The sequence below is a fragment of the Felis catus genome, chromosome B1, assembly GCF_018350175.1.
Source record: "Felis catus isolate Fca126 chromosome B1, F.catus_Fca126_mat1.0, whole genome shotgun sequence".
NCBI classification, from domain to species: domain Eukaryota; kingdom Metazoa; phylum Chordata; class Mammalia; order Carnivora; family Felidae; genus Felis; species Felis catus.
The window spans coordinates 122,167,626-122,175,512 of record NC_058371.1 but is presented as its reverse complement, the minus strand read 5'-3'; the positions used below and the strand labels follow the sequence as shown (position 1 = coordinate 122,175,512).

Genomic DNA, 7,887 nt, shown 5'->3' with positions numbered 1-7,887 from the left:
GCACCTGTTGTATCTTGTGTTGTTTATTTCAGCCATTCTGACAGGTATAACATGATATCTCATTGTGATTTATTTTATATTTTCCTGATGATGAGTGATATTGAGCATCTTTTCATGTTGGCCATCTGTATGTCTTTGGAAAAATGTTTATTCATGTCTTCTGGCCATTTTTTAAATTGGGTTATTTGTTTTTTGAGTGTTGAGTTTTATCATTTCTTTATATATTTTGGATACTACCCCTTATCAGATATGTCATTTACAAACATCTTCTCCCATTTTGTCTGTTGCCTTTTAGCTTTGTTGATGGTTTCCCTCACTGTGCAGAATTTTTTTATTTTGTTATAGTCCCAATAGTTTATTTTTGCTTTTGTTTCTCTTGCCTCTGGAGACATATCTAGGAAGAAGTTGCTGCAGCTGAGGTCAAGGAGGTTACTGCTTGTGTTCTCTTCTAGGATTTTTATGGTTTCAAGTCTCACAGGTAGGTCTTTCATCCATTTTGAATTAATTTTTGCATATGGTATAAGAAAGTGGTCCAGTTTTATTCTTTTGCATGTTGCTGTCCAGTTTTTCCAACACCATTTGTTGAAGAGACTTTTTCCCATTGATATTCTTTCCTGCTTCGTTGAAAATCAATTGACCATGTATTGTGGGTTTATTCTGTGGGATTTTCTATTCTGTTCTATTCATCTATGTGCCTGTTTTTGTGCCAGTACCATACTGTTTTGATCACTACAGCATTGTAATACAACTTGAAGTCCGGAATTGTTATGCCTCTAACTTCACTTTTCTTTTTCAAGGTTGTTTTGGCTATTCAGGGTCTTTTGTGGTTCCATACAAATTTTAGGACTGTGTGTTCTGGCTCTGTGAAAAGTGCTATTGATATTTTGATAAGGATAGCATTAAATGTGTAGAATGCTTTGGGTAGTATAGACATTCTAACAATGTTTGTTCTTCTGATCCATGAGCCTGGAATGCTTTTCCATTTTTTTCTATTATCTTCAATTTCTTTCATTAATGTTTTATAGTTTTCAGAGCACAGGTCTTTCCCCTCCTTAGTTAGGTGGGGACCTAGGTATCTCATGGTTTTTGGTGCAGTTGTAAACGGGACCAGTTCCTTAATTTCTCTTTCTGCTGCTTCATTATTGGTGTATAAAAATGCAACAGATCTCTGTACATTGATTATGTATCCTGTGACTTCCCTGAATTCATTTATCAGTTCTAGCAGGTTTTTGATGGAATCTTTCAGATTTTCTATATATAGTATCATGTCAACTGCAAATAGTGAAAGTTTGATTTCTTTCTTGCTGATTTGGATGCCTTTTATTTCTTTTTGTTGTCTGATTACTGTGCCTAGGAGTTCCAGTCCTATGTTAAATAACAGTGGTGAGAGTGGATATCCCTGTCTTGTTCCTGACTATAGAGTAAAAGCTCTCAGTTTTCCCCATTAAGGATGATATCAGCTGTGGATTTTTCATATATGGTCTTTATTATGTTGAGATATGTTCCCTGTAAACCTATTTTGTTGAGGGTATTCATCATGAATAAATCCATTAAAATTTTTTAATGTTTATTTATTTTTGAGATAGAGAGAGAGAGCAGGGGAGGGGCATAGAGAGAGGGAGACACAGAATCAGAAGCAGGATCCAGGCTCTGAGCTGTCAGCACAGAGCCTGATGCGGGGCTTGAACTCACAGACCGCGAGATCATGACCTGAGCCGAAATTGGGTGCTTACCCAACTGAGCCACCTAGGCACTCCTGGGTAATTCCATTTTAGAGATGAGGGACTGAACACAATTTGAAACAAGCCTCAAAGGTAATCTCAAAGAGAAAATGCTACTTGAGTGACATGAAAACTATGGATGGGTTGCAGAAGTGTTTACAACATAGCTGAATAAAGAGGAGGAAGAAGAAGAGGAGGGGAAAAAATGGAAAGGAAATGAGCTAGAAGCAGACACATGATCTGAGTCCTATGCCCAAATTCTACATTGAGCCATTATTCTCAGCTTGAAGCATCCTGTATGATAGCCCCCACAGCCCTATGTCCAAGGAGCAGAGAGTAGTGTGAAACTTTTATTGTCTTGCTCACCCACACATAGAACCAGCCTCAAGAAGGAAGAACAGTCTCTTGTATACAAACTTCTAGGCACAGCCAGGCTAGCATCATTTTAACAAACTCTTGGGTAAACATATCCAGGTCATTATCCATAGTTGTACTGCCTCTTTTCATTTATTTATTTATTTTGATCAGCTGAATCCTCAAATCCTACCCTCTATTCTCCATTGCCATCATTACTTAGGCTCCTGAAGAGCCCCAGATGCCATTCAAGTGTTATAAACAGAATTTAGCCTGAAGGCAAAATACACTAGGATTTGCATTTCAGATTTACTGGCTAAGAGACTTCAAGCAGATGACTTCTTATACTAACAACGTTCTTATCTGCCAAATGGAGAAGATAATGTCTTTTTTATAGGGATACCACATTGAACAGTGTTTAAAAGTTCAGTCACTGGACTCTGACATCCATTTGAGAATGTTTCCACCTTTGATAAATTACCTAATTTCAGCAAGGCTTAATTTCATTGTCTGTAAAATGAGGATAAGGCTAATAGCACTTATGTCACAGAATTGTTAAAAGAATCGAATGAGATACTATATATGAAACACTTGACATATTCCCTGACAAATAGTGATCAACAAATATTGGCTTTTATTATTATTACTGGAGATCAGTGATAAGCCTGGCACAGTGTAGCTGACCGATGCATGCTAACTAGCCTTATTAGGATACACGTGGCAAGCTTTGAATAATTTATATTGCACATTATTTTCCCCAAACTGCCACTCTTAAGTATGTATTCAGTGATGAAAGGCTGGCTTTCTAGTTATTTTCTCTGTTGATAAACAAACCTCTATCTAGAGATATAGACTCGTGGTGTGGGTAACATCTCAAGCAAGCCCAAATGCTGCCTTGTACTCCTATAAGATCTGGCTGGGAAGAGAGGAGTGGGTTGATTTTCGTCCCCTCGGAATTCATGTCCACCAGAACCTCAGAACATGACCTTATCTGAAAGTAGAGTCTTTGCAGGGATGATGTAAGTAGTTAATATAAGGTTATATTGAATTAGGGTACTCCCTATATCTAATGACTAGGGTCTTTATAAGAAGGCCGTGCGACCATAGAAACAGAGATTGGAGCAGTGCTTCTATAAGCCAAGGAACACCAGGGATTGCCAGCAATCTCCAGAAGCTACAAGAGAGGCAGGGGACAGATTCTGTCTGTCCTGGAATTGAGAGATTCCAGAAAGACCCAACCCTGCCAACATTTTGATTGGGAACTTCTGGTTTTGAGAAACGATCAAGTTTGTGTAATTTGTTAGGGTAACCCCCAGAAACTAATACATGAGGGACCTCTAGCCAAAAGTGCAATAAGGATTGCACATCTCTTCTCTCCAGGCAGAGGCAGCAAGGAGTGGTGCAGAGGATGTATATTTGGGGGTCCTGAATGTATCCAGACAAACATAAGACCTCCAAAAGTGGGCCCCAGAAGACACAGCAACGGTAGGTGCATGTTCTGTTATATCAGTGACCCCTTAGGCAACTGAGGGTAGTTCTGTGCCATTAAGAGTGGGTGCCAGGGTACAAAAGGGCAAGGAAGTAGAACCACATTTATATGCAGAGGTTGGGCTATGCCAATACTCAAGGGTGACCTACCAGACAGATTCAGAGGCTGGGGCATCTCAGGCAACATTAACTCCTTTTAAATAGATAGCCAAAGATATGGCACCATTCCTTGCTGCCTCTGTCTGGAGAGATGTGTAACCCTTATTGCACTTTTGGCTAGAGGTCCCTCATGTATTAGTTTCTGGGGGTTACCCTAACAAATTACACAAACTTGATCGTTTCTCAAAACCAGAAATTCACAATCAAAATGTTGGCAGGGTTGGATCTTTCTGGAATCTCTCAAGCGGAATCTGTCCCCTGCCTCTCTTGTAGCTTCTGGAGATTGCTGGCAATCCCTGGCATTCCTTGGCTATATACTTCTTATACTGCAAAGACAACACTGATACCAGAAGTACCTGAGGAGCTTTGCAAAAGTTCTGGAGCTCTGAAATAGGGACTGAAATTTGTGTTTTGAAAAGCCTTTCATGGTAGATTGATACAGAGCCAGGATTGAGAGAAGTAGCTAGTTCAATTAATGTTAGTTACTAATATGCCAGAATAAGTAAAGGATGACCAGTCCATCATAAATGAGCAGCTGAATGATCAAGTGTGCCTTCAATACTGTAACATTTCAGGCCACGGGGAGGTATGGAGACATCAGGCATTGTGTGAACCCAATGTGAAGGGGGAACAGGACAGCTGGGGGCTGGAGGGGCATCAGTGTCCTCTGGCTGCAGAGCACGTCTTGGCTGAGCCCTGGCTCCTCGGCGATTTTTCATCCTGGAATGATAATAGTCAATGGTAGCCCATATTTCTGTAGTACTTTTTGAGTTTGTAAGGCATTTTTGTAACAGTTATGTTAATTGTCCACTCTGTTTATCCTAGGATGTAATATTGTAAGTATTTATAGCTTAACTCTGATGAAGAGAAAACGGAAGATCATTTGCTGGTAAATCGCCATGCGGAGATGTAGAATGTGAATTCCACTAGTGGAAGCAATATTGCAGATGTCCTGATTTATCAAGACGAACTTATTGAAAGGTCAATACATAAGCTTTAATTATTTATTTATTTATTTTTTAACTGTCTAAGAGGTTTATTAGTTTAGGGAACTGAATGGTTGCTGCCTCCAAGTCTCCTCCCTACCCTGGCGGACCTGGGCACAGACAAGTCCGTGTACAGTATAGCGTGTTGCCGCCACCTAGTGGTGAAGATGGCATTTAACCATTGTTAATGGAATAAAAAATCTCTTGAAGAGAGGACAATAAGTAAAGTTGGATTCTCAAGCTCACTTTGAACACAATCTAGAATTCTCCTCTGGCCCTCCAAACAAAAACACCCTGATATATCTTTCTGATAAGTTTACATATTATATAATCAGCTATTTTTTAACATTGGCACACCAGTGCTCCTGTTTCGTTTCCTCTATTCACATCCTATAAGTTTTCCTTTTTTTCTTTAAAACAGAAACAAACTATCACCTTAACCTCTCCATATTTGTGAAATAGCTAATGTGAATATGCAAATGATAGAGAATGCTCTTTCATCCTTTTTTATGAATACTTATACATCTGATGTGTAGCACTTCTCCCAATGAATGCAATCTTTCTTCTCAGAGCCAGAAGAACAATTCTGAAGCACTCTATTTTGGGTTCTTACGGAGCCAGATCTCACCTTTAGAGAGATCACGTGATAGGAGTTGATAGTAATTAAAACCACAAGCTGGAAAAAATAAACTTGTCGTCTCCCTTTTTCTGTTTTGTTGATTGATGATCTGGAGTGAGGTTATCCATCCTAAATTTCCCGAGGAACTCAATAAACATTTCTACTGTCTTTCCCTTTTATTCAAATAAGGAGACAGAAATGTGACAAATAGCTCATTCATGTAAGTCTGAATTTTGCAAAGCTGTCAGCATTCTCAAGCTGAAAACACAAGATTTCTCTTAGTTCTTCTACACATGGGATCATTTCTGCCACTAGCTCTCTGCGGAAAGTGCTCACCAAAGCTGTGTTTCTATTGGAAACACTTGAAATGGACACTAAGATTGCTTCTAATTTACACACACACACACACACACACACGCACGCACAACCACTGATTCCCTTGCTACTGTATCTTGTTGAAAAGATCTGTGGCCCTAGGATCACCTTGTACTGGGTTAAGTGGTGGCCCCCTGAAAGATGTGTCCTTATACTATTCCCTGGGAACCTGTGTATGTATTCTTATTTGGGAAAGGGTCTTTATATGTATAATTAACTTAAGTATCTCATGATAATTTTGCAAAGCTGTCAGCAAAGCTGTCCTAAATCCAATAACAAATCGCCTCAGAAGTACAAGCTAAGGAATACAAGCTAAGGCCTCTAAAAGCTGAAAGAGGCAAAGAAAGACTCTTCTTCCAGGTAATTCTAATGTTGAGAATGTGTGAATCTGAAGTATCAATAGGAAATCCACCTTCTGTCTGGCCCCAATGAAGGTGGGTAGGACCTGGACTGAGGATACGGGACAGATGGTCAGCACAGTGACCTCTGGCATGCATGCGTGTGTGTGTGTGTGTGTGTGTGTGTGTGTGTGTGTGTGTAGGAGTGGGTGGATACATGTAGATAAGGTGCTGGGACATATCAGGAGGGTGTAGGGTAAGGATTATACTGGTCATCAAGGAGCCAGGAAATGCCAAATTCAGTTTCATGTTTTCCTCATTTCAACTCTCCTGTTCTTCCCCACCCTTGGGTCATGTTTTGTTGAATGTTACCCCTTACTTTCTGTGCACTGGGGAATTGGTGAAGATGTGATAGCTTCTTAGACAAGAGCAAAGCCTTTGAGCCAGGATACCTGGGAATGAATTCTGATGTAGATACTTTCTATGTGTGTGACAAAATTACATAAACTTTTGCTGCCTCAGTTTTCTCCTCTGTAAAACAATGTAAAAAACCATGCCATCCTCCTAGGGCTCTGTGAAAAATAAATATAAAGTGCTTAGGATAGAAGTTGATCCCTAGAAAGTGTGATAGTGATCACTTTTTAAGTAGTACTGAGAATATCCACACTCAGTGTGGAACCCAATATGGGCCTCAGTCCCCCAGCTGTGAGATCATAACCTGAGCTGAAATCAAGAGTCGGACGCTTAACCGACTGAGGCACCCTAGAAATCTTCTTCTGTAGAAAACGTCTTGCTTCTAATGCAAGGGTGTGCCGTCTTACAATAGGAATGACTCTGCAGAGTAGATACAATAGATGTCCAGTGTTCGTTGAATTAATGAATAATTATTTTATAATTGTTTATCTTGCAATGGGGTATACCTGAAAACTTATTGGCTGCATAGCATAATTTTTGCATCTGCTGATTTTAGATTTATTCTTTAATAACTTTAAAGAACTATATTCTTAAGACATATATCAGATTAGAAACTATATAGAACATGCTTATTCTGTGAGATGTATTTCTTTTTTCCATCTTTCATCCATCTGCAAATTTTCATTTTTATCAAGTCATTTTCTGAATGCTGTGAAGAAATGTGTAATGTCACTACAATTATAGATATCAATAGCATGAAAGAATGCAATAAATCTCTTTATTTAGTAACCTCAATTAAAATATGCTATTTTTCAGAGGCCAATGCCAGTTAGAGAGGGCACACAGGGAAAAGGAATCTAGGGTGGCCAAGTGTGGAGAAGCTATACGAGGATCTGAGGCTGCTGATGGGTGGGAAGAATTTTAGCATGTGGTAAATATGGCATTGATGGATATGGCTAAACATGGGCTCCAGTTGAGTAGAAAGTTTGTATAATCAGGACGGGGCTGACGATATAAGAGTGATAGGTTGAATTATTGTGAATCCTGTTGAGAATAATTCAGATTTGGTTTACACAGAGGAATAGAAAAAAAATTAATTGTAATTGGCAAATAGTGCCATGACAATGAACAAATCCCAGATAGTTTTCTTGAAAGACTTCATGTTCCTTGTCATCAAGGTTTTGAAGGCAGAAATACAATTTTACCACTGTAATATAAAAATGGAGACAATTAGTACATAAGGCTTCCTGAACAACGTTTCAATAGCCAGTGCATTATGATATGGACAAAGTCAAGCTGTACTATTTTCTTTTTTTGTTTGTTTGTGTTTTGTTTTGAAAATTATTTTTAATGTTTATTCATTTTTGAGAGAGAGAGACAGAGTAAGAGCAGGAGAGGGGCAGAGAGGGAGGGAGACACAGAATCTGAAGCAG

At 39.1% G+C, this 7,887-nt stretch overlaps 1 long non-coding RNA gene across 1 annotated transcript; it reads left to right on the top strand.

Annotated features, from left to right (window-relative positions):
* Window positions 1-3,452: 3,452 nt before the first annotated feature.
* Window positions 3,453-6,165, top strand: LOC123385234. The gene is made up of 3 exons (XR_006597429.1): window positions 3,453-3,560; window positions 4,548-4,703; window positions 5,949-6,165. It is a non-coding gene; the product is annotated as an uncharacterized LOC123385234 (long non-coding RNA).
* The last annotated feature ends 1,722 nt before the right edge of the window (window positions 6,166-7,887 follow it).